This window comes from Bufo gargarizans, chromosome 4, assembly GCF_014858855.1.
Source record: "Bufo gargarizans isolate SCDJY-AF-19 chromosome 4, ASM1485885v1, whole genome shotgun sequence".
In the NCBI taxonomy this organism is placed as follows: Eukaryota; Metazoa; Chordata; class Amphibia; order Anura; family Bufonidae; genus Bufo; species Bufo gargarizans.
Window position 1 is genome coordinate 92213113 of NC_058083.1, and position 12098 is coordinate 92225210.

A 12098-nucleotide genomic window follows, 5' to 3' on the forward strand; every position below is an offset into this window, starting at 1 on the left:
TGCTGTGGAATGATTCCTCCCTATCCTTTCCCTGCACTTATAAATCATTTTTTCACCACAATCAAGTCTTTGCTATTACTGTCCCTAGCGCCTGCAAATGTCTCTCAAATGCGCTATGCAGACATCTCTCCCTGCATTTATCCTGATAAATGGCAGAATCTAAGATGGCTGCCGCTATTTATAGGGCTGTGACATCACAGCCGCTGACTAGCTGCATGCCAGAAGAGAGTGCAAATACATTTTTTTCTGAACTTCAGATCGAATTCCACTTCTTCAGCTTTGATTTGCTCATCTCTAGCTAGAACCAGCCCAGTACCTCACATGGATCCAGAGATCTCCCCATTCATTCATCTGCTAGATTTATATCAAGCTGACAGCTCAAGGGGAGTGTCTTTCCTGCTGTAACTCAGGGTGTGTGTCCATGCTCTTCCAATCACGGCTCAGGGGGCAGCTGAAGGATGAAACTGAGCATGTGCGGCCATCTCAGTGAGACAGACAAAGAACTCAGTAGCTATGCTACATTTTTAATTACATGCAATTAAAAATGAATTCAGATCCAGGTGCGTGTTTGAAAACTGTAGAATATTTTTCGTGGGACAACCCTTTAAAAACCTACTGGTCTTATTGCCAATGTTAGTAACCTATCTATATTTACTGCTTAGAGATGACAGCAGCTTGCCCAACCGCTGCTCTTCCTCGCCTGTGTGCCTATTTTTGATTGTTTTGCTGCAAGAAGCGCGATAGGTCAGTATTAGAACACTGAAGCATTGCCCCCTGACATGTTTCGTCAGATCCCTGGCATCTTCAGGGTTAATGGTTAACGATATTTCTTGTATGCCGCTCACCTTTTTTAAAGAATATCCTGTGATGTTATCGCTGTCACCTCCAATCCAGTGGTGCCACGTTATATTCCCGTCACAATGCCCACCTTTATTATCTATTATGATGCATGTGTTTCTGCTGGTCAAAAATTGTCACTCCCGTCTTGTGATGTTTTGTTTGCTCAATTAGAATTTACTCTGCATGTCTGCTGTTCCTGATGACGTTCCAGTGTGTGATCTACTGCGCAGAGACTTTATTTTCTCTGCTAGAATTTCTTATGCCCATGTGATTGAACATAAATCACTAGTCTTTATAGGCTTTACTGCTTTTTTATATAGTACTTGCATTCCCAATCACCATATTAAACTCCCACCCGCTTTCCCTTCATCTTCAGGGAATTTAAAAATGCCAACAAAAGAGCTCTGAAAATGCTGCCAAATGTGTGTGCATTTAGCCTAAGGTTCGGTTAATCGAAGAAGTTATGTAGAGGCCTCTACATAACTTTGGCACATCCAGCGCCAAAGTTCTAAATGTAAGCCAGTTTCCTAGCTGGCCTACATTTAGACCATTTTCTGTGCCTATACCAGGAGTAAAAATTTATGAATGAGACCGGCCTGTTGGTTTGTCCTCTTCCCCCCACACCACGCCCACATTTTTAGACCTGACGTGAGCGGGGAAAAGTCGCAGATTATGGTGCAACTAACCATTGCGGTGCAATCAGTGTCTGAAATACCCTTAATATAGTCGTATTTCAGGTTAAAAAGTCACTCCCATAATATCTGTTTCCTGCATTCATATGGTCCTCGCAACCAGCAATAAGCTTGTGTGCAAGCCGAACGCCCACTTGCTGCTGTACCACTAGTTGTAATTCTGGCGCAGTTACATGCCCTTGCCAAAATGTTATTCTTTTCTACGCCATCAGCCCACTTTTTGTCAGGGGTCCATACAAAATGCTTTGTTAATTATGGAAATGTAAATAGAAAATATGGTGGCTCACTCCGTTTATAGCTGTGGATGGGTGCTACCAAGCCTAATGACTCACCCAGTCAAAAGGAAAAATGTAGAAAATGTAGAGAGGCTGAGCACTCTCCACCTGGACCACACAGAGACGGACAAAATAAGTAATAGTGACAATATTTATTACACCTGAATGCAGATTCAGCAATTAAAATACTAAAACAATATTATCTAACAAATAAAATAAGTAGTAGCAGTGTAATTAAGATCGATTCAGAATAAAAATCTAGACAAACAGTGAGATTACATAAGATTTATAAAATGCAATGGTAAAGGGTGCTGTATGAGACTTCAAATGACTTATAAAATCCTTAAAGATGAATAAGATCGATTGTGATTCAATATTATAAAAAATCGATATTTTGGAAAGTCGATAGATATTATGTCGAAAAAATACTCAGTGTTAATTCGAATGGATGTTCGGGCAAAATTCGATAAACTTCATTCGATTATTTTAAACATATTCGACAAATATCACCTGTCTGGCAAACAATGATTACACTTTCGATTGACGTCTGACTAGAGCTCACAGTGGCGTCCCACGTGGCTAATGGTGTCAGATCCGGCGGTACCTGGTTACGGTGATCCAGCTGGAGCGGTTCAAGCAAATTGGCAGCCCCCGATGTAGATATTCTCCAGTGGTCTTCCCGGCTTTTTCAGGTATAACGAAAATGTAGATAGAATTTGGCATTTATCATGACCCTATTAGTATTTAGGTCAGAATGTTCGCTGTGTGCCAGAAAATCGAGAGTTCAACAGGGTAAAGATTCAAGTCCAAGTTGTTGGGGTCAAGACGTATTCATCAGCTTATGTGTGGCTCTTAGAAACCAGACACGTTTCGGGGTCTTTTTCTAGCCCCTTCCTCAGCTTTAACCACTCCAGCTGAATCACTGTAACCAGGTACCGCCGGATCTGACACCATTATTAAACAAACACCCGTTTGTGCAAAAAAAGTTTATTTGGCAGCCTTTGCTGCATATGTCATTATGAGATACACCCTTAATACATTTGGGGTAGATTCAGAGATTTGAAATACTGCCATTTGGTGCACCAATATTTAATTCAGGCCTACAGTGGTTCAGGCTGTGTGAGATACATCCTTTACATAGAGGGGTTTGATTCAGGCATTTGAAATACCGCCATTTTGGGCAAGGAAATCTTTAATTCAGGCCTACTGTGGGTCAGACCGTGTGAGATACACCCTTTACATAAAGGGGTTTGATTCAGGCATTTGAAATACAGCCATTTTGAGAAAATAAATCTTTAATTCAGGCCTACAGTTGTTCAGGTTGTGTGAGATACACCCTTTACATACAGGGGTTTGGTTTAGGCATTTGAAATACAGCCATTTTGGGCAAATAAATCTTTAATTGAGGCCTACTGTGGGTCAGGCCGTGTGAGATACACCCTTTACATACTGTTGTTCTATTCTACTATTAATTAAACACCCATTTAGGGCAAGATCCTAAATTCGAGAAATATGAGGAGAGCGTCAAATAAGGGACCTGGCCCAGGTCGTGGTGCTGCTCTTGAAGCCCCTTTTGCAGGGAGAGGACGTAGTCGATCTGTGCCACCTACACGCACAAGTGAAACCCCTTACTCAGGTGCGAGTAGGCGACAGAACCTGCAGCGGTATTTGGTCGGGCCTAATGCGGCTCTACGAATGGTGAGGCCTGAACAAGTACAGGAGATAGTAGATTGGGTTGCTGACAGTGGATACAGTTTCTTCATATTGTCTTCCACCCAGTCTACTGCTGAAAGACCACAGTTGGCACCTGCAGCTGATGTGCATCAGTTTTTCACCTCCCCCTCTTGCAAATCAGCCAAGCAGTCTGAGCCCCAAGTCATGCAGCAGTCTCTTCTGCTTTTTGATGACTCTGTTAGCAGGGTTTCCCAGGGCCATCCACCTAGCCCTGCCCCAGAAGTGGAAGAGATTGAGTTCACAGATGCCCAACTACTTATCTTTCAAGATGAGTACATGGGAGGACCATCGCAGCATGTCTCGGATGATGACGAAACACAGGTGCCAACTGCTGGGGCTTTCTGCAATGTGCAGACCGACAAGGAGGGCAGGGGTAAAGACTGGGTGGTAGATGATGTGGAGGACGATGAGATCCTCGACCTTACATGGAATCAAGGTCATGCGAGTAACCTGTGTAGTTTGGAGAAAGAGGCGGTGGTCGCACAGAGCCACCAGCACAGCAGAAGAGGGAGCAGGGTGCAAAATCGAAGCGGCCGTCCTCTAGACAGTATGCCTGCTACTGCCCACCGCAGCAATGGACCGAGCACACCAAAGCCAGCTCCAAGGACTTGCCTGGCGTGGCAGTTCTTCAGACAATGTGCTGACGACTAGTGCTGAGCGTGAATATTCGAATATCGATTTTTTTTTTAGCAAATATCGACACTTCGATAATTCGCAAATATTTCAAATATATTGCTATAAATTCGATATTTCGAATATTCATTTTTATTTTTTTTTGTTATTTTTTTTCTTTCCCACTTCCCTAAAGTTGTTCTTACCTGTCCTTAATATTCCTGACTTCTTGGCTGCTCCAGTCAGTGCTCGTTGCCGCTTCTGCCAACTACCTCGCTCATGGAGCGTCCCCATCACCATGGGAACGTCTCCATGCTAGAATGTACTGTCGGATTTGAGAATTATTTGAAATCGCAATTCGATTAATTCAAGTTATAATAATCGAATTGCGATTTCAACTTGGACCTGGTTTACTATGGTTGGCTTGGTAGAATTACGGAATATGGCGAATGTATTCGTCATATTCCTCAAAACGAAGATAACGAAATATTCTCCATCTTCATTTTAGCTCCATATTCGTCAACTTCGCTAATTCTAGCAATCAAATAGGAAAGTTGACTATAGAGACAGCTGTTTTTAATTAGCTATGCGATTATATAATTTTTTTCTTTTTTTTATAAATAGAATAATTATAATAATTATATATACCGTACCGTCACCTCACTACACAGGTACACCTCTCCTTAGATGACCATTGGCCAATACCCCATTGCTCATACCCCACACACACTCAATATAAATACAATGTAATGTTATAACGGTAACCTAAAATCAAATTTTTTCCATTTATAGCCATATTTTTTTTAAAATTTTGATGACATGATCACATTAAGTACTAATACTTGTATTTTCAAAGTTTTTGACTACATGTATGCATCTTGTACAAGGTCTATGATTGGACCTGGTCCCGTCACACATGCTGCTAAGAGCGCCACAGTCCGCAGTATTCGGTTTGAATTGTGGCACACACATGTCCACCGGCACAAGAAAATAGTTATAGTGAATAAGTGGTGCGACCATAAGCAGGGCCATGTCTATTACCCTGTTTCCATGTAACGGCGGCTGCTGTATGTAATGATAATGAATTATTACTTTGGCCCAGACTAAATTGTCCGTACTGTAACCCCATTGGTTACAATAAAACAAAACACAACAATAACATTATATAACAATCTTTAAATAAAGAAAAATATTAAGAACATAAATAACTGAAGCCCCAAAAATCAAATGAAAAAAAAAAATTAAGGCATATTTTAAATTTTTGGGAGCTTTTGGAGCAGTCCATCCATGGCCTTTTGGTTGGCCTCCTCTGCTAGGGTCAGCTCATGGGAGAATTGGAGCTTCTGCTCCCTCATCTTTTTCAGTTGCTGCGCCATCAACTTTTTCATCCTTTCACACTGCTCCCGCTGCACATTTTGCATATCTTTAATTAAGTTGTTTATTGCTGTAAAAGTAAAGGAAATATAAATTTTAAATGTACTTTAAAAGACAATCATTGTTTGGTGTATAAAGCAGATAAAGTCCTGTCTGACCCAGGAAGAAGTACATCAGCAACTTAAAAAGATTAAAATAGACAAATTGTCAGGACCGGATGGCATACACCCCCGTATCCTAAGAGAATTATGTCGTAGCCAGACCCTTATTTCTGATATTTGCAGACTCTATACTGACAGGGAAAGTCCCACAGGATTGGCACATGGCAAATGTGGTAGCAATATTCAAAAAAGTGTCCAAAAACAGAGCCTGGAAACTATAGGCTGGTAAGTTTAACATCTGTTGTGGGTAAACTGTTTGAAGGTTTTCTGAGAGATGCTATCTTAGAGCATCTCAACGGAAATAAGAAAATAGCGCCATATCAGCATGGCTTCATGATGGATCGGTCATGCCAAACTAATTTAATCAGTTTCTATGAGGAAGTAAGTTCTAGACTTGACAGCGGCGAATCAATGGATATTGTATATCTGGACTTCTCCAAATCATTTGACACTGTACCACATAAAAGGTTAGTATATAAAATGAGAATGCTCAGACTGGGAGAAAACGTCTGTATGTGGGTAAGTAACTGGCTGAGTGATAGAAAACAGAGGGTGGTTATTAACGGTACACACTTGGGTCACTGTCACTAGTGGAGTACCTCAGATGTCAGTATTGAACCCTATTCTCTTCAATATATGCATTAATGATCTTGTAGAAGGCTTGCATAGTAAAATATCAATTTTTGTAGATGAAAATAAACTGTGTAAAATAATTAACAATGAAGAGGACACTATGCTATATATATATATATATATATATATATATATATATACACTACAGAGGATAATATACTGCTACAGAGGGATCTGGATAGATTGGAGGCTTGGGCAGATAAGTGGCAGATGAGGTTTAACACTCACAAATGTAAAGTTATGCACATGGGAAGGAATAATGCAAGTCACCCGTACATACTAAATGGTAAAACACTGGTTTAGGCTACTTTCACGCTTGCGTTCAGAGCGGATCCGTCTGGGGTCTGCCCAGACGGATCCGCTCATATAATGCAGACGATGGGATCCGTTCAGAACTCAAAATTCTAAGTGTGAAAGTAGCTTCAGACGGATCCGTCCAGACTTTACATTGAAAGTCAATGGGGGACGGATCCGTTTGAAAATTGAGCCATATTGTGTCAAATTCAAACAGATCCGTCCCCATTGACTTACATTGTAAGTCTGGACGGATCCGTTTGCCTCCGCACGGCCAGGCGGACACCCGAACGCTGCAAGCAGCGTTCGGGTGTCCGCCTGCTGAGCGGAGCAGAGGCCAAACGCTGCCAGACTGATGCATTCTGAGCGGATCCGCATCCACTCAGAATGCATTAGGGCTTGACGGATGCGTTCGGGGCCGCTTGTGAGAGCCTTTAAACGGAACTCACAAGCAGAGCCCCGAACGCTAATGTGAAAGTAGCCAACACTGACATGGAAAAGGATCTAGGAATTTTAATAAACAGCAAACTAAGCTGTAAAAACCAGTGTCAGGCACCTGCTGCCAAGGCCAATAAGATAATGGGTTGCATCAAAAGGGGCATAGATGCCCATGATAAGAACATAGTCCTACCACTTTTCAAATCGCTAGTCAGACCACACATGGAGTATTGTGTACAGTTCTGGGCTCCTGTGAACAAGGCAGACATAGCAGAGCTGGAGAGGGTCCAGAGGAGGGCAACTAAAGTAATAACTGGAATGGGGCAAATACAGTACCCTGAAAGATTATCAAAATTAGGGTTATTCACTTTAGAAAAAAGACGACTGAGGGGAGATCTAATTACTATGTATACAGGGAGTGCAGAATTATTAGGCAAGTTGTATTTTTGAGGATTAATTTTATTATTAAACAACAACCATGTTCTCAATGAACCCAAAAAACTCATTAATATCAAAGCTGAATATTTTTGGAAGTAGTTTTTAGTTTGTTTTTAGTTTTAGCTATTTTAGGGGGATATCTGTGTGTGCAGGTGACTATTACTGTGCATAATTATAAGGCAACTTAACAAAAAACAAATATATACCCATTTCAATTATTTATTTTTACCAGTGAAACCAATATAACATCTCAACATTCACAAATATACATTTCTGACATTCAAAAACAAAACAAAAACAAATCAGTGACCAATATAGCCACCTTTCTTTGCAAGGACACTCAAAAGCCTGCCATCCATGGATTCTGTCAGTGTTTTGATCTGTTCACCATCAACATTGCGTGCAGCAGCAACCACAGCCTCCCAGACACTGTTCAGAGAGGTGTACTGTTTTCCCTCCTTGTAAATCTCACATTTGATGATGGACCACAGGTTCTCAATGGGGTTCAGATCAGGTGAACAAGGAGGCCATGTCATTAGATTTTCTTCTTTTATACCCTTTCTTGCCAGCCACGCTGTGGAGTACTTGGACGCGTGTGATGGAGCATTGTCCTGCATGAAAATCATGTTTTTCTTGAAGGATGCAGACTTCTTCCTGTACCACTGCTTGAAGAAGGTGTCTTCCTGAAACTGGCAGTAGGACTGGGAGTTGAGCTTGACTCCATCCTCAACCCGAAAAGGCCCCACAAGCTCATCTTTGATGATACCAGCCCAAACCAGTACTCCACCTCCACCTTCCTGGCGTCTGAGTCGGACTGGAGCTCTCTGCCCTTTACCAATCCAGCCACGGGCCCATCCATCTGGCCCATCAAGACTCACTCTCATTTCATCAGTCCATAAAACCTTCGAAAAATCAGTCTTGAGATATTTCTTGGCCCAATCTTGACGTTTCAGCTTGTGTGTCTTGTTCAGTGGTGGTCGTCTTTCAGCCTTTCTTACCTTGGCCATGTCTCTGAGTATTGCACACCTTGTGCTTTTGGGCACTCCAGTGATGTTGCAGCTCTGAAATATGGCCAAACTGGTGGCAAGTGGCATCTTGGCAGCTGCACGCTTGACTTTTCTCAGTTCATGGGCAGTTATTTTGCGCCTTGGTTTTTCCACACGCTTCTTGCGACCCTGTTGACTATTTTGAATGAAACGCTTGATTGTTCGATGATCACGCTTCAGAAGCTTTGCAATTTTAAGAGTGCTGCATCCCTCTGCAAGATATCTCACTATTTTTGACTTTTCTGAGCCTGTCAAGTCCTTCTTTTGACCCATTTTGCCAAAGGAAAGGAAGTTGCCTAATAATTATGCACACCTGATATAGGGTGTTGATGTCATTAGACCACACCCCTTCTCATTACAGAGATGCACATCACCTAATATGCTTAATTGGTAGTAGGCTTTCAAGCCTATACAGCTTGGAGTAAGACAACATGCATAAAGAGGATGATGTGGTCAAAATACTAATTTGCCTAATAATTCTGCACTCCCTGTAAATATATCAGAGATCTATCCCATCATTTATTTATCCCCAGGACTGTGACTGTGACGAGGGGACATCCTCTGCGTCTGGAGGAAAGAAGGTTTGTACACAAACATAGAAAAGGATTCTTTACGGTAAGAGCAGTGAGACTATGGAACTCTCTGCCTGAGGAGGTGGTGATGGTGAGTTTATTAAAAGAGTTCAAGAGGGGCCTGGATGTATTTCTGGAGCGTAATAATATCATAGGCTATAGCTACTAGAGAGGGGTCGTTGATCCAGGGAATTATTGTTATTGCCTGATTGGAGTTGGGAAATAATTTGTATTCCCCTAAAGTGGTGAAAATTGGCTTCTACCTCACAGTTTTTTTTTTTTTGCCTTCCTCTGGATCAACTTGCAGGATGACAGGCCGAACTGGATGGACAATTGTCTTTTTCCAGCCTTATGTACTATGTTACTATGTTAATCCATTATATATTGGTTTAGTTAGGATTAATAATAGTTCTTTAGACTTTAGGGTTATGGACTTAGTAGTTAAGTTAATGCTTTTTATGTAGATTAATTACTTTATAGTGTTCATGTTTTATATTACTGTTGTGTGTTGTACGTTCTTTGTTGACAGTTTCATAGTTTTTACACCATTTTTTTGATAAATATTAATATGGTTTTGTGCACTTTATTTTTTTAGTCTAAGAAAAATTGTATATTTAGGATGCTCGTTACATCTTAATTAAATTGTATGCCTCGTTTAGATACTTTATGGAAATCAGTACACCAGTAACATCAGCTAGTTGTAAAAAAAATGTTTTACGTGTATTTAATTAGAGTACGGCTTTTTGGACTGAGTGCACAGACAGATATAGTGGCACAGGTCACTCCTGTACTCCATCAAGCCTTTTTAATAAAGTTTGGATTAAAAATGCTGTTCTTTTCAAGTGTGGACAGGAGATGTGAAAACTGAACCTGCAGAGAAATGAGCATGGTCTTTGACAGACCCTAAAGAGTGGTGATATACTAATATTTTTTTTACACTGCTTCGAGTGAACTCAAAGTGTGGGACTTTAGGTTACGTAATTTCTGAAGTCTGAATAACAATTAGAGGTTGAACTTGAACTTGTTTATAATTGTTTTCTTGAATAAAATCTTCCTGTGGTGAAGACTAAACTGACACCTGAATGTGTGTGGGGACATTTTTTAAATTAAAACATCAACAGAATATATTTACCCTCCTGGCGGGGGGTGGTCACCACCTCATCTTCTTCCTCCTCCTCATCCTCCTGGACATCATCTGCCTCCGGTGGGCTATGGGCCTGATGCCCTGATGGTCCTGCCTGCTCCTCATCCTCCTCAACCTCCGTCATCTCCTCTTCCACCACCTCCTTCTTATTAGAGCGCTTACCGCGCACTTTAGGAAGAGGCACCCCTGTAATGAACAAATTTTACAAAAATTCCAAGATAAACAAGCAAAGCAAAAAAAAAAAAAAGCTAACGGTACACAAATTAATCTATGGTGGGATCTGGGTGGGATAATGATTACCCCTATGTTTGATTTCACATGATTTGGTGTTTGATGAAACTATGAATGAAGTCTTTCAGATGGTTTACAGTTGAGTATGTTAATAGCTAGGATGAGGTAGTGGGGGGTATTGGTTCAGAAGGTACTGTTGCAGGGTTACTGAAATGAGGTGGACCAAGTCAACTGTTTTGATATTGGATAAGGGTTTACATCATATATCTGTATCTCGCTGTGAGTGTATGTATATATTGTAAAGGGATAATAAGCTACGTGTCCCAACATTTATCAAATTTGTGCTGGAGAACTTTTAGGCAGAAGAGAAACCCAACTAAATTATTTATTGCAAATTTCCAACGTTACAATTGTACCTGAATACCAGTATAGTCTGTCTTCCACACAATCATCATTTTGCTGTAACAGCTGCCTACATTCAATATGCTGACTGTGCAGTTAATAGTGGCCTGCGAAGCTGTATGGAAGGAAATGTCTAAAGCCGATTAGTACGCCTTAGACCTATTCAAGGGTATGCGGCCCACAGAGAGGGCTCTGAGTGCCGCCTCTAGCACCCGTCCCATCGGTTTGACACCACTCAACTAAGTTATCAGTAAAAGGGATAGAAATACTTATTTGCATAACTGAACACATAAATAACAATAGGTGGGTGATAGAAAATTAATGTAAGCATTGTACCTGGACAATTTTTATCTCTGATCTCTTCTATGAGATCCATCTTTTAGGTCCGACCACTTTTTTTGAATAGGCCCGCTTAGAATGGATCTTGCCATTCCTCTGCCACTGGATGTTAGCCATTCTCCTCACAATGGCCTGTTTCTCTGCACATGAACCCAATTTGTCATATCCCTTCTGCAACATAGTCTGCAAGATAACAATTAAAGGATGTAATTCCAAAGTTGTAAAGTACAATTATTAGAAATTATAGTCATCTCAACCATAAAAAATATAATTTAATATAAAAATGGTAAAAGAGTAGATATTTATATAGTTCCCTATGGAACATTTTTATTCAAAGCAAATATAAGAATTAAACTCCACAGTGGACGCCACTTTAACAGTGACTTTATACAATGGCCACCCATGTAACAGTGACCTTGACAGAGTCCGTCCTTTTAATAGTGACTTTGACAAAGACCTCCCCTTTAACAGTGACTATAACAGTGGCCGCCCCTTTAAGAGTGACTTGAACAGTGCCCTCCCCTTTAACAGTCACTTGAACAGTGGCCTCCCCTTTAAGAGTGACTATAACAGTGGCTTCACCTTTAACAGTGACTTGAACAGTGACCTCCCCTTTAAGAGTGACTTGAACAGTGGCCTCCCCTTTAGGAGTTACTTGAACAGTGCCCTCCCCTTTAACAGTGATTTGAACACTGGCCTCCCCTTTAAGAGTGACTTGAACAGTGTCCTACCCTTTACCAGTGACTTGAACAGTGGCCTCCCCGTTAAGAGTAACTATAACAGTGGCTTCCCCTTTAACACTGACTTGAACAGTGGCCTCCCCTTTAAGAGTGACTTGAACAGTGGCATCCCCTTTAAGAGTGACTTGAACAG